At 43.8% G+C, this 27,996-nt stretch overlaps 1 long non-coding RNA gene and 1 pseudogene across 1 annotated transcript; one reads left to right on the plus strand and one right to left on the minus strand.

The window, feature by feature from the left end:
- Positions 1-2,113: 2,113 nt before the first annotated feature.
- Positions 2,114-3,814, minus strand: LOC138821581 (uncharacterized). Its single transcript, XR_011370169.1, has 2 exons — positions 3,675-3,814; positions 2,114-2,378 (listed from the first exon to the last, which is right to left on the minus strand). It is a non-coding gene; the product is annotated as an uncharacterized lncRNA (long non-coding RNA).
- Positions 3,815-13,542: 9,728 nt separating this feature from the next.
- Positions 13,543-14,535, plus strand: LOC138821517 (heterogeneous nuclear ribonucleoprotein H-like; annotated as a pseudogene).
- Positions 14,536-27,996: the final 13,461 nt, after the last annotated feature.

Consider the following 27,996-nt stretch of genomic DNA (forward strand, 5'->3'; position numbering starts at 1 on the left):
CTTATGGGACATAGACAAGATGTGTATTCAACTAAATGAAAGATGAAATCTCATTGTTGTTTTCATTTTACAAGTGTTGTTTTTTGTTTTTGTTTTTGTTTTTGTTTTTTATGCCGGCACTGGGGCTTGAACTCAGAGCCTCATGGGCTTGAACTCAGAGCCTCATGCTCGTGCTTGGCCTTTTTACTCAAGGATGGCACTCTACCCTTGAGCTGCACCACCACTTCCATTTTACAAATGTTCCAACCAACACAAGATACATTTCAAGGCTTTCCTTTCTTTGTTCTCAATGTTATTGGACTGAATTCTCACAGAGAAACAAGTATTCTCAATTTCATATTAAAACTCTGAGTTTCCTAGACATTCACATACAGTAAGGCCAGATGAGGATACTCTTAGGAGAGGAACACAAAGGCACAATGCCTATGTACTTCTAATCACATGAAATAACATTTATGGAAATGAACTCCAGGAAATGAAAGCAACAGGGTTTTTCTTTGTTGATTTTTTTTTGTTTTCTATTTTGTCTCGTATGCTTATCCATCTTTGGGAGAGTAAGGTGGGACACAGAAATGAAGGAACAAAGGGAGAACAAATGCAGCATGGTACGCACTAGACACTATGTTGAAAATGGACTTTACAACTTGAGGATGGGGACAGGATGAAAAACTGGAGAAAGTGAGGGAAGGGGTAACACTATCCAAAAAGAAATGTACTCTTTACCTGAATTATATAACTGCAACCCCTTTGTATATCAATAGCAATAATTAATAGCAATAAAAAAAATTTAAGCTGGGCTCTAGTGGCTTACACCTGTAATCCTAGCTACTCAGAAGACTGAGATCTGAGTATCACGGTTCAAAGCCAGCCAGGGCAGGAAAGGCTATGAGACTCTTATCTCCAATAAACCACTCAGAAAACTGGAAGTGGTGCTGTGGCTCAAGTGGTAGAGCACTAGCCTTGAGTTGAAGAGCTGAGGTACAGCACCCAGGTCCAGAGTTCAAGCCCCATGACCAACAAACAAAATAAAATAAAAGAACTTAAGTTGGACACCAGTGTCTCATGCCTGTAATCCTAGCTACTCAGGGTGCTGAGATCTGAGGATTTTGGTTCAAAGCCAGCCCAGGTAGGAAAGTCCATGAGACTCTTATCTCCAATTAACCACCAGAAAACCGGAAGCACTGTGGCTCAAGTGGTAGAGCACTAGCCTTGAGCTGAAGAGCTCAGAGACAGTGCCCAGGCCCAGAGTTCAAGCCTCACAACAGACAAAAAAAATTAAACTTTATAATAAAAGTTTAAAAAAAGTTAACTCTTTTTCTCATGAAGTATTTGGTTTCTTAGCATCATTTTCTCTATTTAAATGTTGTAATATTTTACTACCTTTTTCCATTTTTGTTGCACTTGCTGATCAGGAGCTTTACCATCTGAGCCAGCCACAGGCCCCCTTTGATGCTTCAGTTACTTCTCAGATAGAATCTTACATTGCGGGTCTGGAGTAAGGCATCATGTGGTGCATGCTCTAATCCCAACACTCAGGAAGCTGATACAGGACGATCTCAAGTTTGAGGCCAGCCTGTTTTTGTGTGTGTGCAGACCTAGCACACTACAGACCCACACAGATGTCAAAGCAGTTGAGATTTGCCAAAAAGGACTATAAAAGAGGGACCACACAAAACTACCATGGGCTACCCATTTCCAATCCCCACTTCTTACTCTCTTACAATGAGAAGTCTAACTTTCCACTTCTTTCTCCTCTTTGCCTGGGAAGCAGGTGGGTAAGACTTCCTATGACATAAGCAACCCTCCTAGTTCAGGAGCCTGAGCTGGGGCTTATACCAACCATCAATAACTAAGAAGATTTCCTCAGTTTCCCCTGGCATCTTACTCTTGCTTTTGCCTCTTCTCTCACTTCCCCTATCTCATAATTCTTTTATTTGCTGGAGAAAAAGAGCCCAAGAATCCCACAGGGTATCAGTGGGATGAACATGATGATAGTCTCAAGCATTATGCACATGTATAAAAATGTCATCATGAAATTCATTCAAAGTGTACAAAAATAAAAAGAAACGTCTGTGTTGACAACATCCATGACCAAAGAGAAAGAGGCAAATAATAACAGCAACCAGAGTAATGGAGTTTATTGGTTCTTGGGGTCCACTAATCCCAGGCCTCTGTGGAGACCTCTGAAGTCGGCTGAGCTGGTCTGGGCAGGGCTATTTCTAACCCACAGGTTAGGGTTTCTGCTCATGGGACTGATTGTGGAACTCTGTAGTGACTGCAGCAACAATGGACATAAACTCAGGAAAGTTGATCTTCTGGTCACCATCTGTGTCCTCCTGCTTAAAGAACTTTTCCAGGAAATCTGGATTTTCTTTCTCCTGTGAGGAGAAGATATCACACAAAAGAAAAGTTGATTAAAGCCTGGGCTTGGACAAAGAGGGAAAAAGAGGGGAAGCAAAGGTATAAGAGAAGCAGGAGAGGAGTGAGGGTTGGAGGAGGGTTAGGCTGAGATGGCCATGATGCATTAGAGCTTGCGCTTGGTATTTTTAATTGGCAACTGGCTCCAAGGAGAGCAGAGACAGGACTTCTGCACCTCGTGGAGTAAGCTCTGCCTTTAAAAGCACAGTGTTTATTCTTTCTCTTGACACTCCCTGGACCCAGGGCTCACAACTGTCTCTATTTAATCATCATTCCCATCGCAATTCACCAGCTTTGGAGCCCCTCCTCTTTTCACTATCACCACTGTGATTCAATCTGTTGAATTATTTGTGCCAATGAGTTCTGTGCTACTCGTTTAGATAGTAAGTTAGGCACTACAGTGAGTAAAAATTTAAAACTCTACTTCATGTCACTCGGTGCTCTGGTTTCTATTGAGTTACTTCTACTCCCATAAGGCACATGAAAAAGAAACGTCCTGAAAAATGCAGTAGGATTCAGAGAAATGACCCTAAAGGGGAAATTTTTTTTTCTTGCATTCAGAGTAAGTTAGTTTAAACCAGAGACCTTTTCTTGGCCCACAAATCATAACACTGACTTCCCAGTAACAACTGTTAGCAAGTCTGGCCTTCCTTGTTTTTACAATGCATGTTGCCAGACATCGCCTCATTTGAATACATATAACAGCCCTGGAGGACAAGTGCTATTGCTCCATGTTACATCAGGAGGTTACTCAGGCTCAATGAGTAGGTGTGCATTTACTTCTATCAACCTAATATGAAAATTAAAGTTTTGCAGTACAGCTGAGTGCCAGTGGCTCACGCCTGTAATCCAAGCTATTCAAGAAGCTGAGGTTTTTTCCTGCCTTCATAAGACTTTTTATCTCCAATGGCCTTCCTAAAAGTAGGAAGTGGAGCTGTGGCTCAAGTAGTAGAGCACTATCCTTGAGCACAAAAACTCCGGGACAATGTCCAAACCCTGAGCCTCGGAACTGTTGAGAAAAAGAGAGGGAGGAAGAGAAAAATAAAGTAACAATACAAGAAATTGAGTCTTCCAACCCTCTGTCTAGTTCAGCTTACATTCAAAGAGTAACTACACAGGGAGCTAGACGCACATGTGAGATGCTAGCCAGCCCAGTCCTATGGGTGCCGCTCAGTGAGCTGACTTTCTCAGGCAAATGTCCACTAATAATGCTTACTCCTACCCACTCCTGCTCAACCTATTAGGACTATACTCACACAGACTAACAGGAAGGTGGGGAAATGCTCCTGCATCATCTTTGTCAAGCCAGATTTGTCCATGACGTCAGACTCTGAGGCGTGGTCGTGATATATTTTGAGCAAACTTATCAATATCTTCTCGGCTTCGGTGTTACTCATCTTGCTTTTCAATAAGCTACAAGGAAAAACAACAATGATCCCCTGATTTTGTTTTCTAAGGTGAAAGAGCATGGAGAATCAGATGAGAGGAAAGGCAGACTGCAGAGAAAGGGAGAGTACAGGCTGAGCCGCAACAGGAAGGAGCTGGTATTCCTTTGGTCCATGTAGAATGTGGGAAAAGGAGGAAACACTTGAGAAGACAGAGTTGTGGGAACTGTGAGGCTTTAAGTAGGACATATAAGCAGCGAGAAGAATTGGCCGGGCTGAGAAGGGCAAAAGTATGAGGTCATTGTGTCTAATGGACTCTGAATTTGGGGTGCTTGAAAAGATATTGGAAGTATACAGATCAGTTACCACTGAAGTCAATGGTGAGAGTCCCCATCAAATCATTGCCAAATAAGCTAGATGCAAGTAGCTCACTCCTGTAATTCTATCTACTCAGGAGACTTGAGATCTGAGGATTTCAGTTTGAAGCCAGCCTGTGTTGGCTATGAGACTCTTATCTCCAATTAACTAGCAAAAGCCAGAGTGTAACTGTGCCTCATATGGTAGAGTATCAACCATGAGCAAAAAAAAAAAAGCCAACTGAGAGCAAGAAGCCCTCAGTTCAAACCCCAGTACAAACACACACATACACACACACACACACACACACACACACACACACATACACACACACACACACATTTAACAAGAAGAAAGACACAACCCCCCTAGTTTTCCCAGGGCTCCATGGTCTCAGATATAATATAAAGAGCCCAAGTAGTACTCATCAGCACAGAACCACTAACAAGCCAGCCATGGTCTGTTGAAGAGGTAAGAAGGCCTTAACTCACTTGCTCTATGTGACCTCCTGGATCTCCCAGCTCAGATCTGTTCACAATACTCCAGAGAGGCATAAGAGGGCTGTCAGTCCCTGCATGTTGGTCATATCCCCTTGCTTCCAGTCCTAAGACTCCTACCCCCACCCTTGGTCTGGACACATTCTGTGGCCCACTCAGAGGGGCCCTCCACAGCCCTGTTGGCAGTCATAGGCAAGTAGAGCCCAGAGAATAATGAGACATTTGCCCCCAGGAACTTGTGGACTTGAGGACTTTAGCTAGACTGAGGCAATAATAATGATGAATGGGACAGGGACCTGCATGGCCCTCCCTGGTGCTTCAAAGCATCTTTAGGAGAAGCTAATGGAATAAACCTCCAACATAAGCCTGGAAATCCAGACCATAATCCACTTGGGAGTAAGATTAAGGACTACAGAATGGCTCTGGATATCCCAGATGTGTCTCTATCCTCAGTTGCCTGTGATTATCTTCTCTCAGTGATTCGTCTTTGAAACTCTGGATGTTAGAAAAACCACCCCAAGTCAGAACGGAAAGGATATAAGCTTTCTAGTCCAGTCCATTAGAACGATGAATTGAGAAGAAGAAAAACTATACAGCCATTGGAGCAAGTTGAGCCTAAGCATCCTGCCTCAAAGGCCAGAAGGAGGGCTGGGAAGGTGGCTCAGTGGTAGAGTGCTTGCCTTGCATGCATGAGGCCCTGGGTTCGATTCCTCAGCACCACATAAGCAAAAAGAAAAAAGCCGGAAGTGGCGCTGTGGCACAAGTGGTAGAGCGCTAGCCTTGAGCTGGAGCTGAGGGACAGCACCCAGGCCCAGAGTTCAGGCCCAACGGTAGGACCCAGGAAAAAAAAAAGGCCAGAAGGATTCTCCTGACATGAGCAGAGAGTGGTAAAGACTTCAGCACCTTACCTTAAACCAAGAAGGGAAGAGACAAATGGGAACTCACCAGAGCCTGCAAGAGAGAAGAGAGAACTCCAACACCAGGACAAAAGTGAATGAGGAGCCGTCCCTTTTATGGTGCTCAGATTTGGGCTGGGGCCCAGGCAGGGAGCCTGGGGCTTATTCCATCAGCTGTCAACATGACGGTGCACCCCAGTGTTCCCCACACCCAACCCTCTGTTCTAGGGCTCAGTGGAGCTTGCCCAGCCAGGCCCCATACAAAACACTTTTGCTTTTCTAATCCATGGAACTGGCACAACTGGGGTGAGAGGAAAGGTGGAAGGGCTGTTGTGTCACAAGAAACAAGGCACTGTGGGATTTGCAAGTAGATTTGGAGTCTCTGATTATATTTCCAATGAGTCATTTAATCAACTTTCATTCACTGTCAATAATGTAAAAAAAAAAGTTTCTATGAGTCATAAGTTACCGCCATGTCAAGTGGTATTCTAAGAGCTTTGAATGCATTGTCTCACATAATCCTCAAGAAAATCCCATGTAAATAATCCATCTTACAGATTTGGAACTGAGCATTTAGATAGATTTCCCAAAAGACCATCCCTAGTATATGCAAGGCTGGAATTTGCACACAAATCCTACTCATCCAGAAGACAGTTTCTAGCACTCTGCAGAAATTCTCAGTCTCTGTTGTGTTGCTTTCTTGGCCCAGGGCCTGCCCTGCAGAAGTACTTCATCCAGGATGGAGGATGTGTGCACAGATGTGTAGACAGAATGACCAAATAGACAAACTATAGCTACATATAATATGAATTAACTTTACAAGCCATGTTTGGAAAGAAGCTAGACACAAAGAAATGTACGTCATATGATTTTATTTATATAAACTTAAAAACAATCTACAGTTTTAGAATGAATACAAATGCTTCTCTTTTGGAAGGAGAGAGGCAATGGTCAAAATGGGGTGTGAGGAGAGTCTGGGGCCCAATAATGTTCTATGACATGGGTATGTCACACACACAAAAAAAGTTAGGCGCTGGTGGCTCTTACCTGTAATCCTAGCTACTCAGGAGGCTGAGATCTGAGGATTATGCTTCAAAGCCAGCCTGGGCAGAAAAGTCTTATCTCCAACTAACCATCAAGAAGCAGAAATGGAGCTGTGGCTCAAATGGTAGAGTGCTAGCCTTGATCAAAAAAGCTCAGGAACAGTGACCAGACATTGAGTTCAGTGCCTGGACTGGCAAAAAAAAAAAAAAATTAAGAACTGGAGGTGTAGCTCCAGAATTAGAGAACCAGAGTACAAACCCCAGTACTAGCAAAAAAAGACTAAATAAATATTCCAGTACAAATGAGTAAAAAGATAGAAAAAGCATAGTTTACTGGCCAATGTGAGCCCTCATGTTATTTGGAGCCCTTGTACATGGCAATCTGAGAGGAGCAGAGTAGAGTTTTTCTGACTCTACTTTCTATTCCACTTTATTATCTAACACTTATATTGATTGCTTACTTCTGCAAACTAGGAGAGGGAAACTCAAAAGCAAGTCTGTTTTGCAGTTTTCAAGATTTTTTATCTTTTTTGAAATATTCCTGCTTAATCTTCTTTTTTACAGATTTAATATGTTTTTTGTTTGTTTGTTTTGCCAGTCCTGAGCCTTGAACTTCGGGCCTACGTGCTGACCCTGAGCCTCTTCTGCTTAAGGCTAGTGCTCTAGCCACAGCTCTTGAGCCGCAGTACCACTACTGGCCTTTTTTGAGTAGTTTATTGGGGATGAGAGTCTCACAGACTTTCCTGCCCTGGCTGACTTCAAACTGTGATCCTCAGATCTCAGCTTCCTGAGTAGCTAGGATTATAGGCATGAGCCACCAGCACTTGGCTAGATTTAATATGTTCTAAGTCTCTGAAGATATATTTTGTTTTCTTTTGTTACCTTCATGAACTCGACTTTTTCCAAGTTCTTTGTGTCTACTTCTCGGGTGAGTTCTTAGTCATTCATTTATACACATTACTTAAACCTCTGATAGTCCTAAGCTATCTGATCCTTTTAAGAATGAGGCACTAAAGGGCTGGGTGTGGTGGCATGCACCTGTCATCCTGTCTATGTGGGAGGTGCTGGTAGGAAGCTCTTGGTCTAAGGCCAGCCCAGATAAAAAGTACAAGACCTTATCTGAAAATACCACTAAACAAAAAAGGATTGAGGCGGTGTCTCAGGTGGTTACCACTGAGTTCAAGCTCCAAAACTGCCTCCACTCTACAAAAAACAAAAACAAAAAACAAAAAAAAGAATGAAACACTAAAAATTACTGGCAGGGGCTGGGAAGATGGCTCAGTGGTAGAGTGCTTACCTCACATACATGAGGCCCTAGGTTCGATTCCTCAGTACCACATAAGCAGAAAAGGCCAGAAGTGGTGCTGTAGCTAAAGGCCCCACAACCAACAAAAATTAAAAATGAATAAAAAGTTACTGGGAAACTACCTAAAAGGGTAAAATTTCATCAGCCACTGGTCTTTCTTGCAGGGAGATGTGGCTGAGCTGAGTCACCAGGATGCTCTTGAAACTAGAGTCCTTCAATCTCTATCTCCTGTCAAAGGTGAATAGCTCTGGCTGGCAATATTCTTGGAAAGTGGAAGAAGGCAGGAAATCTCACACATACTGCGCAGATTTTAAGTTACCCCCCCTCCACCCAGGTCAGTGCAGCCCCTCTGCCCCCGACTCAGCTTGGGGGGTCCCCATTAAGAGTTAGCTGAGGCTATAGATCAGAGTTTGCACTGTTTGCAGAGATGGGAAAGTTATATGGAGTCCCTCCACTTCCTCTAGAGACTTTCTATCACTCTTCTCCCTATAGTTTGGATGTGACATGTCCCCCCAAAAGGCCCATATGTTAAAGACTTGGTTCTCTACCCTATGACATTACTGAGAAGTAGAGGAATCTTTAAGAGGTGGGGGCTAGTAGGAAGAAGTTGGAGGAGAATTAGGTCCCTCCTCTTCCTCTCCCCTCCTCATTGCTCCCTGCTGCTAAAAAAAAAAAAAAAGGAGCATTTTCCTCTTCAGTGTGCCCCCACTAAACCACATTGCCTTGACACAGGCCCCCAGTGAGGGGCCAACTGACCATCTCTGAAATGATGAGCCAAAGTAAATTATAAATTGTTTGCTTCAAGTACTTTATCATAGTGATGGAAAGCTAAGACAAGTCTTTTCATCCAACAGACACTGCCCCCTCACCGTGTGTTGCCAAGGATTAAAGTCAGATTTTTCAGATTCAAGTCCTGCTCTGACACTCATAAGACATTTGACCTTGGGCAAATTGCTTCACTTTTCATTGTGGAAGATGAATGTTGTATTTAGTGTAAAATTTCAAGATTAAATAGCACAATGAATGTAAAGAATGGCTAACACATGGGCTGGGAAGATGGCTCAGCAGTAGAGTGCATGCCTTGCAAGCATGAGGCCCTGGGTTCGATTCCTCAGCACCACATAAACAGAAAAAGCCGGAAGTGGCGCTGTGGCTCAAGTGGTAGAGTGCTAGCCTTGAGCTGAAGAGCTGAGGGACAGCGCCCAGACCCAGAGTTCAGGCCCCATGACTGGCAAAAAAAAAAAAAAAAAAAGAATGGCTAACACAGAGCAAACCTTCAGAAAATATTAGCTGTTTTATTATTTTCTTTGTATTACTTCGCTCCTTCAACCTAAATGTTTTGCCTCATCTGCTCTTCCCCTTTTCAATCTTATTATACCTTCTTCTCTCACAATGACCTTTTTAAAAATCTCACTCTGCTCAATCAAGTCCATCCAGATTTGTTTGAGATTAAAGGATTTCCCAGACACGACTTTCTGTGCTGAAACCAGAATGTCCCAGGCGAAGCAGAACTAATTGTCACTCGAAGACACTCTCTTTGCAATGCTTCAGTTCGAGTACAAACCCTATGCTGTTCAAGGCACAGAGGGCTCAGCGCTTGGCTTCTGTCTCAGGCCTCCCTTCTCCTCTGGTCAACTTCCAGGTCCTCCAGCACCAGCCACCTTCCTTCCCTCCTCAGCAGCAGCTTTCTCCACACATGCCTCATGCCCAGAACTCTCTTCCACCCTCCATCTTCCCTGGTTAACTTGGGCTTCATGTATCTAAGAAAGATCTGTGTGTGTGCGACTCTGTTTCTGTCTCTGTCTCTGTCTCTGTCTCTCTGTCTCTGTCTCTCTGTCTCTCTCTGTCTCTCTCTGTCTCTCTCTGTCTCTGTCTCTCTCTGTCTCTCTCTGTCTCTGTCTCTGTCTCTGTCTCTGTCTCTGTCTCTCTCTCTCTCTCTCTATCTATCTATCTATCTATCTATCTATCTATCTATCTATCTATCTATCTATCTATCTCTCCCTCCTTTATGCTTGGCTGCATCACCAGCTGCCAACACAGGATCTGTCCTTCACCCTTCGGCCCCCACCACAGCAAGATCAAAGTGACTTTCTACTGAATCAATTAAAATTTAAATACTACTTTGCTGATACTCGATGGTGATTAACTGGCAGCTTGCTGAAGAGCAAGGCCCTGGGAAAGTCACCACAGTTCCGGAGAAGAGCTGACCGAGGTCCTGAAGAGAGGAGAGAGGCCAGAGGTTCGGGGAGCTGCTCCATCTCCCCAGCTTTGCAGCACAGGAGGAATCCACGGAGACCCCTGCCAGGTCTAAACATTTGTTACAATGCTTTCCAGTCCTGGGAATCAGCAGCCTTGCCTTTCACAACCAGATCTCAAACCCAGAACTTTAGCTATCCTTATCTTGCCATAGGCTTGGCCCTGCTCTTTTAAGAGCTTGCTCCTGTGAAATTAGCAGTGGAGGTGTTGGCATGGAAGCAGGGCATGTTATATGATCTTACAGCCTAAGTCCATTGTGGCACAATCTGCTACTGTATGCCTTGTCCCAGCCTCTCCTTCCCCACACCCAGCCTCCCACTCAGGCCTTCTCAAGTCACCTCATCCTAAATTCTACCCATTCCAGGAACTTTACCCCCATGCCCCGCCCTACACTGCCCTATCTCAGAGCTCTGCTGTCTAGAATGATGTCCTAGATCTCTTGTCTTCAGAACATATACTCAGACTTTCTTCCTCAAACTACAGCCCTTCTGAAGGCCAGACCTCTTTTCCATCAAGAGTAAGGACTGATTCTACTCAACTGGCAACTTATTATGGAAGGGACTCTGCTTTCCCTCTGCAAACTAGGGAATTTTCCAAAAGTTATCTCTACCCTCTTGACTTCTTCTCCAGACTGGTTCAGGCTTCTTACTACAGAAGGTCTCAAGAATGTAGAGGAAAGGAGCCAGGAGCACTCATCCTAGATCCTTGAAGATAGAGAGGGAGGGATGTGGGTCATTCTACACCAGCAAAAGGAGAGATGAACCAAGCCAGCTTAAAGGTGTTTTTGTATGTTCTTCCCCCTATAGTATATCCCCTGTTGTCTCTGCATTTGATTTTGGTACCCTGCATTTTGTATATACATTTATCTAATTTGGAGAGGGGAAGGAGAATAACAAAATGCTGAAAGAAAAACACAGGATGACCCATTGCAACAATGATACATGACACTATGTTAGAAATGTACTTTAGCCAGGCGCTGGTGGCTCACACCTGTAATCCTAGCTACTCAGGAGGCTGAGATCTGAGGATCGCGGTTCAAAGCCAGCCCGGGCAGGAGAGACCATGAGACTCCTATCTCCAATAAACCACCAGAAAACCGGAAGTGGCGCTGTAGCTCAAGTGGTAGAGCGCTCGCCTTGAGCTGAAGAGCTGAGGGACAGCTCCCAGGCCCAGAGTTCAAGCCCCATGACCGACAAAAAAAAAAAAAAAAAAAGAAATGTACTTTACAACTTCATGGGGGAGGAGTGGGCAAAGGATTCTGAAAAGGAAGAGACTTCTCCATGTTCCATGCAAAGTCTATCCAGCCACATCTACTAAGTACACTTTATACCAGCACTTGGGCACCCATCCAAGAGTCCATACGGATGTGATCATTCAGCCAGCAATTACCGCTAAGCTACTTAGTGCCAGAGCTAATCCTATTAATACCGGGGCCCTTCCCTTCTCCTCACCCCAGCAGCATGGATAGATTTGCACGTAGCCACAGTCTGAAGAGGCACAAATCTGACTATGGAAGTACCTACAATTTCCTTAAAGGACTCAATCTAAGGATTCATATATAATTCATGCATAATCCTTCCCAGAATTTTTTACCAGACTTTTCCTCTCCCTGGAGACCCTCTGTCTTATCATACAAACCTCTCCAGCTTTCAAATTCAGATCCCTTTTCAAAAAGTTTCTTCCTGTCATATTACTGTTTCATCCTCTGTATGTGTGTAAGCACTGAGGCTGAACTCACAGCCTCAAACTCTCTCTTGCTTATTCACTCACGGCTGACTCTCTACCCCTTGAGCCACACTCCACTTCTAGATTTTTGCTAGTCAATTGAAGATAAGATTCTCATGGACTTTTCTGCCCAGGCTGACTTTGAATCAAGATCCTCAGAGCTCCTGAGGAGCTAGAAGTACAGAAGTGAGCCACCAGCATGCAGCTACTTTGTCATTCCCAGCTAAAGTAGCCTCAAGGACTTGGATTTCTCCAGCCAATGCCAAGTCTCCCTAAGGAGCTAAGGCAGTTCTATGATCTGCCTCCTTCACTCTGTAGATACACCTGTAGCACCCTCAAGGTTTTAGCTGCATATAAAAGTTGGTTTTTGCTGACTGTAGATGGTTCAAGTCTGCAATACTAGCTACTCAGAAGACTGAGATATGAAGATCAAAGTCTGAAGTCAGTCCAGGCAGCAAAATCTATGAGCTTCCTATCTCCAGTTAACCATCAAAAAAAGCCAGAAGTGGGGCTGGGAAGTTGGCTCAGTGGTAGAGCGCTTGCCTTGCATGCCTGACACCCTGGGTTCGATTCCTCAGCACCACATAAGCAAAAAGAAAAAAGCCGGAAGTGGTGCTGTGGCTCAAGTGGTAGAGTGCTAGCCTTGAGCTGAAGAGCTGAGGGACAGTGCCCAGGCCCAGAGTTCAGGCCCCACGACCGGACCCCCCCAAAAAAAGCCAGAAGTAGAAGTTTGGCTCAAGTGGTAGAGCGCCAGCCTTAAGCAAAAAAGCTAAGGGGCATCACCCAGTTCCTGATCTCAAGCTGCAGTACTAGCAAAAACAAAGTCCGTTGAATCCTTATATATTTGCAATAGTTAGGAGAAAATATTCATGCCATTGGTTACAGAACAAAAAATTATAATACTTAGGCATCAATCTAACAAAACACACCAGTTCTGAAATACATATGAAAAAGTCTAGTTCATTTGAACAAGATGAGCAAAATAATGTTATTTGCCCTACCAGATAGAAGGCATGTTGTGTAAAGAGAGAAAACACAGATGGCAGAAATGAAACCACACTTAAATGGCAATGTGGTTGGTGGAGAGGTAGAACATAGAGCAATAGTGCCAGTGGGAGCAGACCTTGCAAATCACTGGGGAAAGACAGTCTAGCAAAGGGTGGTGCTGGGACAATTCGTTATCCATAGAGAGAAAAATTAGATTTTTTGTATCACATAATATCTGAAAAATAAATTCTAATTGAGTTAGAAACTTAATTTAAAAAAAAAAAAGGTTCAGCTTTCAGGCTGTGTTCCTCTGGCTCACCCCTGTAATCATAGTCACTTGAGGACTGAGATTGAGAGGATCTTGATTCGAGGCTAGCCCGACAAAAAAATTCACAGGACCCCCTTCTCAGTGGAGATTTGAACACTGTGTTACTACTTGTTATGACATCCAAAATAGGCAAGTAGTAGGCCAGACACATATTTGGGCTGGAAGTGAGAATTTATCTCAAAAATCATAAGCCTCGGGGAGAGGGGTAACACTGTTCAAAAAGAAATGCACTCATTACCTTACTTATGTAACTGTAACCCCTCTGTGCATCACCTTGACAATAACATTTAAAAAAATAAAAAATCATCAGCCCAGGCATTTCTACTCAGCCACACCCAAGCCAGATGTGTACTGTGCTGGATGTCAGCACTCTCAAAGAGAAAGGGATGTTGGGCACTGAAGGTAGAGAGGGATTCGTGGTGAGGGTTTAGAGGTTGCCCTCTTCCTGTTCACCAATGACATGCAGCAATTTTTCCCTGACTACAAAATTCAAAACCATTTTGAACTCTTGTGGAACTTGAATCAGAAAGCTGAAGTTAAATGGGTCCTGGGAGGTGGGGGTGGAGACTATGAGAAGCAGATATGTTTAAGTGTTCGAGTCAAACAGCCTTGAAAGGGATTAGGTGTGGGAACATACTGGTCCAAATAGTTCTGACACAGCCAAGGCTGGCTTTCTATGGCTGAGAGGACTCCCCTTTGGTTGTAGCAAGGGAGAAATTGGGCAGTTACTCTCAGGGCTGGAAATCATGACAAATGGGAGAATATCACCAGTAGACTACCAGGGGAAGAATGCAAGGGAGACCTTTGTGCAGTTTGCCATACAGGAAATAGCTGGACAGGCTCTTAAAAAGTACAAGGAAAGAATAGGGCACAGGTAAATTGAAATTGTTCAGGTCAGATGAGCTGAAGGTAGAACTCATTATGATCTCCCATGAAAGCTTGTGGCCATGAATCAGCCAGGTCTCCATGACAGAGCTGGGGCTGGCAGAGAGCATAAGAGTATGGTAGAGGAGCTGGCTTTGAGAGGATGAGGTGTAGTGCTTATGGGGGAGACTATCAAGGCTATGATTAGCATGCCTATCACCATGACTGTAGAGATGGGTCAGATAGATTGGAAAGAGACCTCAAGTGTTGTTTTTAGGAATGCCCAATCATAGATATGGAGATAATGGCTCTACTTTCTAGAGCCCATTGGGATACTGTAGACACATCTGGATATTACCTTCAGAGCTACTGAGAATGACATTTATATTTTTTCACCTCTCAACTATGTGAGATTATACTCTGACCTTGGTCTTAGTGGCAAAGTGAAACAGGTATCAAGTTTGCAGTCATAAAGATGCTATGGCAGGCTGGACACTAGTAGCTCGTGCCTATAATCCTACCTACTTAGGGAACTGAGCTCTGAGGATCATGGTTCAAAGCCAGCCCAGGCAGGAAAAATCCATGAGACTCTTATCTCCAATTAACCACTAGAAAACCAGAAGTGGAGCTGTGGCTCAAAGTGATAGAGCACTAGCCTTGAGCAAAAGGGCTCAGTGATCGCATCATGAGTTGGAGTTCAAACCCCACAGCAACAAAAAAATAAAAATAAAAAAGACAAAGCCAATATGCTACAGGGATATGAACAACTCTTCTTGAATTCTACAGCAGGTGCTTATGGTAGCCAAATAATGAGAGCTGTGAGCTGGTCAAACCAGTTTAGTATGGTGGCCCAGCCAGTCAGCAACCAAGTGATGGATATGAAGGCAGCTAGGGTGGCCAGAGCAGTGGATATGACCAAGTTTTACAGGCAAATTCCAATGATTTTCAATCAAACCTTGCCAAGGAGCAATGAGCCATGGCTACTACCATGGTGGAAGCCAGGCATCATGGGCATGAAATATAACTACCAAGTCCAAGCATGAATGCTGGATGGAGAATGTAATTGATCCTCATCATCGACTCTTGCTCAACATTTTTAAAGAAAGCCAACAAAAGTTCAGTTTAACAGGTTTTGCAATCCAGCCTTGTGATTTATACTTACTCTGTAGATGGAAATAAGCTATTATAAAGACCTGAGTTTCAGGAATTTTGTGTGTGGGGGCCAGCTCTAGGGCTTGAACTCCAGGCCTGAGCCTTTTTGCTCAAGGCTAGTGCTTGAGCACTTGAGCCACAGCTCCACTTCCAACTTTAGGGTGGTTAATTGGAGGTAAGAGTCTCACAGACTTTCCTGCTTTGAACAGCAATTCTTAGAACCTAGTCTCCTCAAAAGCTAGAATTACCGGTATGAGCCACTGGCATCCAGTTGAAGTTCAAGATTTTTTAACACAGCAATCATCTAGGATGTAAGAGCAAAGTTGAACAAACTTTGAACTGTTCGAAATCTTCAGCTTTTCTCAAGTTAGTTATATTGTAGGATATACTTGAGCAGCAAGTGTATTCAGATTAAAGCAGTTAAACTATGCTAAATGTTCCTCTTATACCACATTACCTAAACAGTTTGTAAAACTCAATAAAGAGGAGCTGTGTCTACCATTAAAAATTAAATATTTGTCATATTTATTCATTCTAGTTTCATTTGATAACCTGTGAAGGCACTGAGTTTTGGTTTTGGTGGGGGTTTTTTTCTTTTATGCTGATACTGGGGCTTGATCTCAGGGCCATAAATTCTTTTGCTTTAGCTTTTTTACTTAAGGCTGGTGCTCTACAACTTGAACCACAACTCCCCTTCAAGAATTTTGCTAGTTAACTGGAGATTTTAAAAAAGTTTCAAGATTTATCTTTCCAGGCTGGCTTCACACTGTGATCCTCAGATCTCAGCCTCCTGAGTAGCTAGCACAGTTTCTGGTGTTTGTTGTTCACAGGTCTCTGACATCTGTGTTCTATTATTCCACAAACAACATCTCTGGCCACTTTCAACTTTTCCAGAACTTGCCTCAAAACATATTGCAAGTGTCTCTGCAGCTTCAAATTCCACCCAAAACAAATGGAAAATATAGAAAGAACTCATGAACACAAAGCGTGTTCCAAAATATTAATGAGTCTCAGGGAAGATTTGGTTCCATCAAGGGAGAAATTAAAAGAGATTTCTTTAAAAAAAAAAAAAAAAACTAAGAGGGTTGGGAAGGTGGCTCAGTGGTAGAGCGCTTGCTTGGGTTCAATTACTCAGCACCACATAAGCAAAAAAGAAAAAAGCCGGAAGTGGCACTGTGGCTCAAGTGGTAGAGTGCTAGCCTTGAGCTGAAGAGCTGAGGGTCAGCACCCAGGCCCAGAATTCAGGCCCCATGACCAGACCCCCCCCAAAAAAAAAAACTAAGAATCCAATAGAAGATAATAATCTTCATCAAAACTAGGTGTTATCACGGATGGATGGAGGCAAGGGAAAACTCAACCTACTATGCCCAGAAGAACCCTGGAGTGGAGCAGCCAGACCAGGCCAGCAAGACAGACACTTTCCTGGCTCTATTGGCTTGTGTTCCAGCTCCTACCAAGCTCTTCATCACCCTCTTTCTGGAATCGCCCACCCGCCATAGAAACCTACTTCCCTCCTTACCAGTCCCCCTCTACCTGCTACCTTTCTCTAAGCTAATACCATCGCCCCCTGCTGGCCCATCATGGCAATGGTCTCCACTATTGCTCTCCAGCCAGGTCCTCTAGTCCCACCTCTTCTTTTTTTTTTTTTTTTAATTTAATTTTATTTTATTTGTGAACATACTGTACAGAGGAGTTACAACTACATGGGCAGGATAATGCGTACATTTCTTACCAAGCATTGCAGCCTCCTCCTTTGTTTACCCTTCACATCCTTTCCCAGCCTCCTCCCTCCCCCCCAATCCCAATCCTTCTCCTTCCCCCCCTTCTCCCCCCCCACCCCGCACCGACGTTGTAAAGCTCCAGTCCCACCTCTTCTAAATTGAGAAGGCTCAAGAATACTCCAGTCAACCCCTACTGCTCTAAGGAGCCCCAGGGACACATCACTGACTTTTTGGCATTAGACTAAAGGGTTTAACAGGAATTAATGTTGGGATCATTCTAACCCAGCTACATGATAACCTATCCTCACCATCACACAAACAGCAATCATAACCAAGGCTAGGTGTCACACTATGGTTAGGGCCAAAGATGCCCCCCCTCCCCCCCACCCCCCCTTCCCCCACCCCCCACCCCCCAGGCTTGGTTCTTCAGGCCTGCAAAAGGAAAGGCAATGGACTACAGCAACAAGGAAGAATGAAAATGGTTTGGTAAACTCCCAGCTGGGTAAGGATGGGCTAGTCCCAGGGGCCTGGTGACTGGGATCACATCTGCTCTGAAGTGCCCTGAAACAAAGAGGATTTAATCTCAAGGTGTGTGGAATTTTTCTCATAGATTAATCCCATTAGTAAGGTGCAGAGCATGTAAACTCCTCCCTGCTTGTTGGCATGGTCCCTCCACCTGTCACCCAAGACAGTGAGCAGGCTATGACCTGGCCCCTCCCAGGGCCCAGGACCTGTATGACCCCCAGGGGCCCATGGGTCACCCCACACTCATCCTATCACCTTCTGCCTTATCCTCTGGCCTCTCCAAATAGCATTATGGACCCGCACAGATCCTGGAGAGTCCTCAATGAGAGACCAGCTCAGAGGAGCCAGAGATCTCTGAGCAGTTTGGAGCAGTAAAGTTACTGAGAAGTCTGCAGGGCAGAAGTCAGGACTCCAGACAAACCAGATGAGGTGGAGCCACCTCTATTCCTTTCTCCTACATACCTCCTCTCCTCCAATCTCTTCCCCTGCACCCAATTTACAAAGCATCTCCTAAGGGCCAGGCTGTGTCCCAACCCCAGAGAAAGAAGGATTGGCAAGACAGAAGTCTCATCTTCTCCCAGCTTATAGTCTGAGAACTAAGAGTTGTTTTCAAATTTTCTTGTTCTCCTCTTCCTTTCTGTTATTAATTATTTTTTTAAAAAGCAAGATGCCAGTGGCTCATGCCTGTAATCCTAACTACTCAGGAGGCTGAAATCTGAGGATCAAGGTTCAAAACCACCTGGGCAATAAAACCCATGAGACTCTTATCTTCTTTTTTTTTTTTTGTCAGTTGTGGGTCTCGAATTCTGGGCCTGAGTGCTGTCCCTCAGCTCTTCAGCTCAAGGCTAGCGCTCTACTACTTGAGCCACAGTGCCACTTCTGGCTTTTTCTGTTTATGTGATGCTGAAGAATTGGACCCAGAGCCTCATGCAAGGCAAGAACTCTACCAGTGAACCACCTTCCCAGCCCGACTCTTATCTTTAGTTACCAAAAAGCCAGAAGTCGAGCTGTGGCTCAAGTGGTAAAGTACTTAATCAGAAAAGCTAAGGGACAGAGACCAAGTTCAGGCCTCAGTACTGATACCAAAAATAACTATCTATCCTCATTATAGAAAATTTGAACTATTCCAAAGCACATATATTAAAAAATAAGAAATATTCAATTTTTTCAAATAATTTTACTGTGTGTGAAAGAGAGAAAAAGGAAGAGAAAGAGAATACATGCATGTGCATACACACACGCACATTCCACTCCTAAGGCTTGAACTCAGGGCCTGAATACTGTCTGTGAGCATTTTTCGCTCAGGGCCAGCTCTACCTGCAGCTATTTTGGTGGCTCATTGGAGATAAGAATCTCACTTACTTTCGGGTGGGTTTGAACCTCTATCCTCATCTCTCCTGAGTAGCTAGGATTATAGGGCATGACCCACTGGCACCCAGCTTACTTTTTTTTTTTTTGTCAGTTGTGGGGCCTGAACTCTGAGCCTGGGCAGTGTCCCTCAGCTCTTCAGCTCAAGGCTAGTGCTCTACCCCTTGAGCCACAGCCCCAGTTCCGGCTTTTTTTTTCTGCTTATGTGGTGCTGAGGAATCGAACCCAGGGCCTCATGCATGCAAGGCAAGCACTTTATCACTGAGCTACCTTCCCAGCCCCCAGCTTACTTTTTATATTTTATTACTACTTCTATTTTTTAAATATTTTTTTAATTTTTCATCAAACCAATGCATGCACACAGATGGGCTTTTCTTTTAAGTTAAATAGTACAAAAGAGCTAATAATAAAATGTCAGCATTCCCTGCCCCTCCTGCATGCCCTCTCCTTAGTGAAATCCTTTTCATAACTTCTTTCCCTTATTCTGCAAATGCTAGCATCTAATAATGGGGCGTAGGTTTCCACCACTTAGCCATTACTACTGTATCCCCACAGGAAAGACCGAGATTTAGAGTCAAATCTCCTCAGTCCTGTTCCTCAACTCCTCTCCCTAACCTTCCTCCTACGTCTTGCTAGTTATTGTAGCTCTTCCCTTGACTACCTTTATAAACTCTCAATCCCAAATCTAAGCCTTCCTTTGTTTTAGACACACCCTCTATACCCCTCAGCTGTGGGAGAAGGGAGTACTCCCACGCTCCCTCCAGCCTTCTGCCCCACCTTCCTCCTCCCACCTCCTGTCAGACTTTTGCTTTTATGTTCTTGAGTAAAGTATTGACACTTGGATCAGGAACCATTCTAAATTTTCAGGTTTTGCTTGTAGATTTACCATGAACAATTGAAAACTAAAATACCATGTTCATATAATGGGATAATTATAGTACGGCAACATAATTACTGTTTACTTCTTAGCTAGAAGTTGTGCAGCTGTCACTTATTTGATGGACCTGGGTCATGATCTATGGTCTCATTCTGGTTAATATTTCTAGCATCACAACAAAGGTACCCACATACCATGTTCATCTCAGCCCAGCTCACAATAGCCATGTTATGGAAAGAGCCTAGATACCTAACAACAGATGAATAAATTTTTTTAAAACGTTACACTCATACACAATGGAATTTTATGTAGCCGTCAGGAAGAATAAAATTATGTCATTTGCAGGAAAATAAATGGATCTGAGAAATACATTGAGCAAAGTAAGCTATACCCAGAAAGAGAAAGGGTGCATATTTTTTTCTCCCACATGTATATCAAAATACAGCCTCTTTTGCCAGGCACTAGTGGCTCACACATGTAATCCTAGCTACTCAAAAGACTGAGATCTGAGAATCCAGGTTCAAAGTCAGTCCAGACAGAAAAGTCTACAGGACCCTTATCTCTGGTTAACTCTTATCTCTGTATCAAGTGTTTGAGCTCCAGCCTTGAGTGAAAGGAATACTCTCAGGCTTTGAGCTCAAACCCCAGTACTGGCACAAAAACAAACTAAATACAACCTCCCATATAAACCCTCATGGAGCATATATGCTTATATGAACAATTTAGTTGACTAATTATAGTGTATGCAAGAAAAAATTAATGGGGTAAACCGTTTAAACAATTAACAGTTTAACAAAATAAGTATCAGGAAGCTGCAACAAGTTTGGGAAGGGGATAGAGGGAGGGGGTGTATGAAGGAAAAGGAAACAAGGGATAAATACAGCCCAAATATTCATTGTGCACATATGATAAAGGAAGTAGATATCTTTGGTCTAAGGGGAAGGAGCAGATAGGATTGGGAGAATGGTAGAAGAGGTGACTCAGATCAAGAAGCACTGGACACTTAGATGGACAACCTTTTGAAGCTCAGGGAAAATAATCATTCCTAACTATCAAAGTCAAATTCATTCCATTTTCTTTCTGCTACATATTGAATGCTGTAGGTTGAGTTCAAATGCTGCAAACTAATCCCCACTATGATGGCATTTGCGGGTGAGATCTTTGGGAGATGGTTAGGTCATGAAGGTAAAGACCTTGTGAATGGAATTGTGTCCTCCTAAAAGAATCTACAGAGAGTCCCTTTGTTCCTGACACTACGGGGAGAGACAGCACAAAAGACAGCCATCTGTGAACCAGGAAACAGGTCCTCACCAGCCACTGAATGGAACTTGGACTTCCCAGAGTCAGGAACAATGCGAAATAAATTTCTGTTGTTTGAATCACTCAGTCTATGGGATTTTTGTTATAACAGCCTGAATGAACTTAAACTGCTAAAACATTTTAATTTTGTCTTTTGTTTGAAATTGTGCAACATTTTGATGTGCCTTCTCCCAGCTCCTGACTTTTTTTTTTAAAGAATTTTCTGTTTTAACTATAGTTACAACTGCTTTCGGGAGGGAGTTCTCTTTTTAAGAAACTTATGACTTTTATATTATTATGTATTTTTCTTTATAATATAAAGTTATACCTATTGCCATGTAACTCCAGCTTTTCATCCTAGTGCATGTAATTTTTCCACCAAAAATCTTTTCTTTTTTTTTTTTTTTTTTTTTTGGAAACACAGTGTTTAATTTCTTTGCTTTCTTTTCTCTTCTTTTTTTTTAAATAGTATTGGACTTTGAACTTAGGGCTTTGTGTTTGCTATACTAGCACTCTACTGCTAAGTCACACCACAACAGCCCTTATTGAATCTTTTTGTTTTTTGTTTTGTTTTGTTTTGTTTTGGGGGGGTCCAGTCATGGGGCCTGAACTCTGGGCCTGGGCACTGTCCCTCAGCTCTTCAGCTCAAGGTTAGCACTCTACCACTTGAGCCACAGCGCCACTTCCGGCTTTTTTCTTTTTGCTTATGTGGTGCTGAGGAATCGAACCCAGGGCCTCTGGCATGCAAGGCAAGCGCTGTACCACTGAACCACCTTCCCAGCCCCTTATTGAATCCCTTTGAAGATGTAGTTTTCTTCTGGTTCCTGCGGAGGTGAAAGCGTCACAAGTAGGCTATCAGAAGCCAGATAGATGATGGGTGAGCGGTACAGAAAAAGAGGGGATTTTTTTGGGGGGGGGGGTCCGGTCGTGGGGCCTGAACTCTGGGCCTGGGCGCTGTCCCTCAGCTCTTCAGCTCAAGGCTAACGCTCTACCACTTGAGCCACAGCGCCACTTCCGGCTTTTTTTCTTTATGCTTATATGGTGCTGAGGAATCGAACCCAGGGCCTCAGGCATGCAAGGCAAGCGCTGTACCACTGAGCCACCTTCCCAGCCCCAGAGGATTATTTTTTTATGGGTGTGATTGGTTGGTTAGTTTTTGGTTTTGCTTTTGCTTTTGTTTTTGTTTTTTATCATATGTTCTGTTTTTCTAGGTTTTGCCAGGATTACAGTGAGTTCCTTTGGTCTTCATTCATATCTGAGTATCTTTTTGAGCTCAGAAGTTATTTCTTGGTGTTGTAGATTTCCTCTCAGCTTCTGCTGGGCCATGGAACCACTTTAACCACATGGGGGCGCTGCCACAGTTCAGAGTCCAGTGGAATCAGACCCAGCCAAGGACATCAACAAGCTCTGTGATCTCCACTGTTGCTTAACCTTCCTAATTGTGGTTCCTCGTGTGTAAACAGAAGGTAATAATACCTTGCAAGGATTAAATATCATGTTTAGAGAGTGACTCACACAGTGACTTGTCCCCAAGAACTATCAGGTTGCAAAGGACCTAAAATTTTACCTTTTTGTTCAAGACAAAGTCAGAAAAAAACATGAGGAGCAAGAAAATAACTCTTCTGTGACTCTAACTTCTCATATGTTGTTCTCAGCTCAATTTGCCATGCATTAGCTTATGGTATATTTAGCTTTTCCCTTTGCTGGGATTCCACCCCTTCCTACCTCCCCTCTCCTTTACCCCCACCACAAACACACACACACACACACACACACACACACACACACACACACACACACACACACACTCCACCCTTATGTACTTTTACTATGACCAGGATGACATAACCCACAAGTGTGGATTTCAGTACTGGGGAGGGAAAAAAGCACTCTGCTGACACTTCATTTGGGCAATATTGGTATTTATTGCAAAAGACCCAGGAAACTCAAAACATTTCCTCAAAATATTCCAAAGGAACTCTCCAGGAAACGCTTCCCCAGTCAACATCATCTTACTAAAATTCCAGAAGTTTCCTGACATGATTTCATAACTGTCCTCAGGGAGACCATGTTTCCTGGATGTAACCTCTGTGTCCGCTGTGAGCTCTGTTATCTTGGTCTATCATCCATGTACACAGAGCCGCACTGTACTCAGGCACTAGCTGCCAGTTGCCTCCTATGCTACCAAACATGAGAGATTTGGTAAGAGCCCATGTCAGAGCCCAGGGTTCTGGGACCAACGAGGTCCACACCGTGGCAAGGAGGAGGAAGGTAAGATAATGGGGATCACCACCAGAACCACATGGAAATGCCAGGGAAAGCCTCTAGGAATGAGGACAAGGCATCAGAAAGGGAAGACCTGGACAGATGAAAATGAATGCAGGAGGTCACCAGTGATTGACTGCGCTCACAGTCTTCTCAGGACACTCAAAATCTACAGAGTCCTTTCATCCCCATCATTTGGTCCCATTTGACTTGCCAGCTTCCTGTCGCTGGCCTTTACCAGCTCCAGGAACAAGCATTTCCATTGGATCAGAGAGGCCAAGGAATCTTTTTTTCAAATGTGCTCTTTTTCCCTAAGAGCACATGAATCTATTGCTTAGGCTGAAGCCAGGCCCCCTAAGATGAGGGCTCCTCAGTCAACCTAAGATGAGGGCTGATCTCGAAGACAGGAAGGGGGAAAGAAGAAACATGATTTGAAATCCAAGTGCAGAGGACCCTGCCCACCAGGGCCACTCTCCAGAGCCCAGGCCCAGCACTGAGTTGGTTCTCCAGCTCAGACACAAGGGAATGGCTGAGGTGGAGGATGTCTCCAAGGGAAAGCTGACTCCTACATTTGTGTTGGCACCCCATCAAGTGAGCACATCAGATAGGCTGCTTGTGATTATCTGGCACCTGCTGCATACCGGGCTCAGTGCTGGACAGGAGGAGCACAGCAATGAGAAGAGAGCCTGAGACCAAGGTGCTGTTGAAACTTTGAAACATTGCAGGGCTGGGAAGGTGGCTCAGTGGTAGAGTTCTTGCCTTGCATTCATGAGGCCCTGGGTTCAATTTATCAGCACCACATAAGCAGAAAAGACCAGAAGTGGCACTGTGGCTCAAATGGTAGAGCCCTAGCCTTGAACTGAAGAGCTGAGGGACAGCACACAGGCCAAGAGTTCAGGCCCCTCGACCAATAACAAAAAAAAAAAAGACATTGCAGCTGGGCACCAGTGGCTCACACCTATAATCCTAGCTACTCAGGAGGCTAAGATCTGAGGACTGCAGTTCAAAGCCAGCCCAGGCAGGAAAGTCTGTGAGACTCTTATCTCCAATGGACCACCAGAAAACTGGAAGTGATTCTGTGGCTCAAGTGGTAGAACACTCACCTTGAGCTGAAGAGCCGAGGGACAGCACCCAGGCCCAGAGTTTAAGCCTCATGACCAACAAACAAACAAATAAATAAATATCATTGTTCTTCCACCCTACCTCCATCTCATACCACTTCAATCTGCCCTGCCAGACTTCACTTTCTGCCTAATATTTAAAGGGACTCTAGTTGTAAGGTGTGTGTGCCATTTCCCCTTCAGCCAGGCTGAAACAGACTTGGGTGCCCTTTCCAGGCTTTCTCGCTAATAAAACCTGTTGTACTGTTGAGGTTCACCTTTCTGATCATTTTCTTACCCTCAAGGCTGGTGCTCTAACACTTGAGCCTCATCAGTTCTAGCTTTTTGGTGGTTTGTTGGTGATAACAACCTCATGAACTTTTCTGTCCAGGCTGGCTTGGATCCTCAGCTCTTAGCCTCCTGAGTAGCTAGAATTACAGACATGAGTCCCCAGCACCCAGCTTAATTCTTTTCATCTGTAATGGTATCTTTTCAAAATTGCTAGGAGGTATATCAACCCTTAACCTTCTTTTTATTAGCTGTTTGTTTGCTAGGGGTTTTGTTTTGTTATTGTTTGTTTCAACAAGATTGAGATTGGAACTCAATACTTGCCAGGCAGGCACTCTACCAACTGAACCATACCTCCAGCCCTGTCTTCTTATTCTCTAGGAAGACCAGACCTGATTGTCCACAAAGTGGGCAAGACTGCTGTCACCTCAGCCCACAGCCCTTGGCCTGTGGAGCACTCACAGGGTCTCTGTAGCCAGCAAGCCTACCCTGCAACTTCACTCACACCTACCTGCCTTCCTCTACTGATATATCATACCACTTGTTTCTGGGTGCCAGGATCCACAGCATCTCCTCCTGGAAGCTTCCTCAGCAGTACCTACTACTCCCACAGCCTCCTCAGCCTCCAGGTTCTAGTAAGCAGGATAGTGTCTGTAGGCAGTGGACTAGCCCTTCCACTGGGCTTGGCCTCAGCCAGCTCAGCTCCTCTTGGTGTTGTGTTTGTTACTGTTTGCATCAAAAGAATAACCACATACAGTGACAAATCGAGCTGTCTATTCTTAACAGCCACAGTCTGTATGCCCCATTTCCACCTGGAGCCCTGGTGGGTGCTCAGTACATAGTGTGTTCAGTTCCCTGTGGGCCTGTGACCGTGCTACGCTGCCTGTGCCACTGCTGCTGCTGCTTTAACAAATGGTACTTAGGGTTCAAATTTTAAGAAAATTCAAGCCAGGTGCTAATGGCTCATGCCTGTAATCCTAGCTACCCAGAAGGTTGAAATCTGGGGACTGAGGTTTCCAGCCCAGGTAGGAAAGTCCATGAGACTCTTATCTCCAATTAACTACCAGAAAACCAGACCAAGTGGAGCTTGTGGCTCAACGTAGTAGAGCTCTAGCCTTGAGTGAAAAAGTTCAAGGACAGCACCCAGGCCCTGAGTTCAAGACCCATGACTGACAAAAAAAATCAAAGAATATAACTTTCTCCATCCTGTCTTCCAATCCCAATCTCCAGAGTCAGTTACTACTTTTACCTTCTGGTGTCAGAACTAAGTTTGGTCACTTGAGCCTGAGGCTCACAAGAACAATGGGCTGCTCCTCTGTGGCCACCACGTGTGGCTTTCTCCCCCTTAGGGAGGTGACTGTTGCCATAGTTTCCAGCTGCCCACACCCTTGAGCTTTGAGGAATCTAGTATTGGAAAGGTATCTCTGTTCTCTTACAACAAACTGTTAATGCTACATAATAAGTATTTACAATGTTAATTATGGTTTATTTTTACTATGTTATTGCTATTGCAATAATTATTGTAATGATCACTTAGTATAGTACTGTGCTAAGCATTGTCAATACATTATTTCTTTTCATTCCCACAATAGTGCTGACCACTGTTTTCATCCCCATTCAAAGATGACTAACTTTGGGGGCACTTTCTTTAAATAAAACCTCAATGGGAAGCCTGATATATGAGAAACATAGGGTTGTTAAGCCACGCATGGTGATTCACACTTTTATCCAACACTTGGGAGGCTGAGGCAGGAGGATTGAGAGTTCAAGACCAGCTGGGATTCAGAGTTCAAGACCAGCCTGCTACGTAGCAAGACCTATTTCAAACCACAAAGAGCTAGGATATATAGCTCAGTGGAAGAGTGCTTGTCTAGCTGCACCAGGCCCTAGGCTCCATCTCCAGTACTGCAAGAGGAAGAGGGGGGAAGGAGAGGGAGGAGAGAATGAGGAAGAAGAGGAGGAGCATGAGGATAAAGATCACAGCCAGGTGCTAGTGGCTCACACTTGTAATCCTAGCTACTCAGGAGGCTGAGATTTAAGGCTCACCATTAGAAGCCTGCCCAGGAAGAAAAGTCCCAAGACTCTTATCTCCAATTATCCAGCAAAAAGTCAGACATAGAGGTGTGGCTTAAGTGGTAGAACACCAGGTTTGAGAGATAAAGCCAAGCAAGAGCTCAAGGCTCTGAGTTCAAACTGGCACAAAATAAATAAATAAATAATTTTTAAAAAGCATCAGTTCTTAGTATACAGACATATTTATTCAGTAAAATTATTTTTTACAGTGAAAAATCAAAGTTGGAGTAGGATAGGCCCAACACTAGGGGACTAGGAAAGGATTAAATGAGTTGTGATACAACCATACCTTAGAATAATACATTCTTACAAAAAAGAATTTAGATTCGTCCCTGTGAGTTACTCCAAGTGATTTTTCATAATAATTTATTGTTCAATGAAAACACAAATACCAAAATGCCAGGAAGTAGACATCATGACCCTTATTTTATAAGAATACAATCATGCTTATAAAAATATCTCTTAGGTACAGCTAACTATATTTCAATGTTGTGACACAATCATAAAGAAAGCTAAGGAAGAACTAATTCTAGTTTATTGACATAGGTTATTTGAGTGTGGGAAGAAAAAATTGTTATTTCAGTGAATTTCTCAACCCTGCAATAAAAGCCTTAGCTTCCTGAGTTTTTTTCACAATTCCAGAGAATGAAAATGATAGCCATTTGTGTCGTTTATTACTGAGATCCAAAAGGGTAATAAAACTTTCTCTCCAGAAGAGAAAGCCAAGTCTTTAGCTCCTGAAGTAGGACCCCAAGGTCAACCCCAGTTGCCCAAAACCTGGCATGCTATCTCCCTAGATGTTTACACCTCGAAAGGGATGAAGACCCAAAACCTAGAGGAAACTCTAAGAGAGAAAAGCAGAGATTCCACCCTCCACCCCAAGGCTATGAGGTGGCTAAAATAGATTTTATTACATTCCAAAGAATCAGTGTTGGGATTCAGCCCATGGCATTTCCAAAGAGAACGTTTCAGGAGGACAGCTAGTTACTAGTGACTCACACCTGTAATCATGGCTACTCAGGAGGCTGAGATTTGAGAATCATAGTTCAAAGCCAGCCCAGACAAACAAATCCATGAAACTCATCTCTCATTAACCACCAAAAAGTTGCAAGTGGAGCTGTGGCTCAAGTGATAGAGTGCCAGCCTTGAGGAAAAAAAGAAAAAAGAAAAACACTAAAGGAGAGCTTCCTGGCCCCAGTACTGGCACACAAAAGCCAAAACAAAGAACAAAAATAAGATGATGTTGGATTTGCTTTGTTCTTTTTT

Source organism: Dipodomys merriami, unplaced genomic scaffold (genome assembly GCF_024711535.1).
Source record: "Dipodomys merriami isolate MVZ:Mamm:240054 unplaced genomic scaffold, mDipMer1.0.p SCAF_92, whole genome shotgun sequence".
NCBI classification, from domain to species: domain Eukaryota; kingdom Metazoa; phylum Chordata; class Mammalia; order Rodentia; family Heteromyidae; genus Dipodomys; species Dipodomys merriami.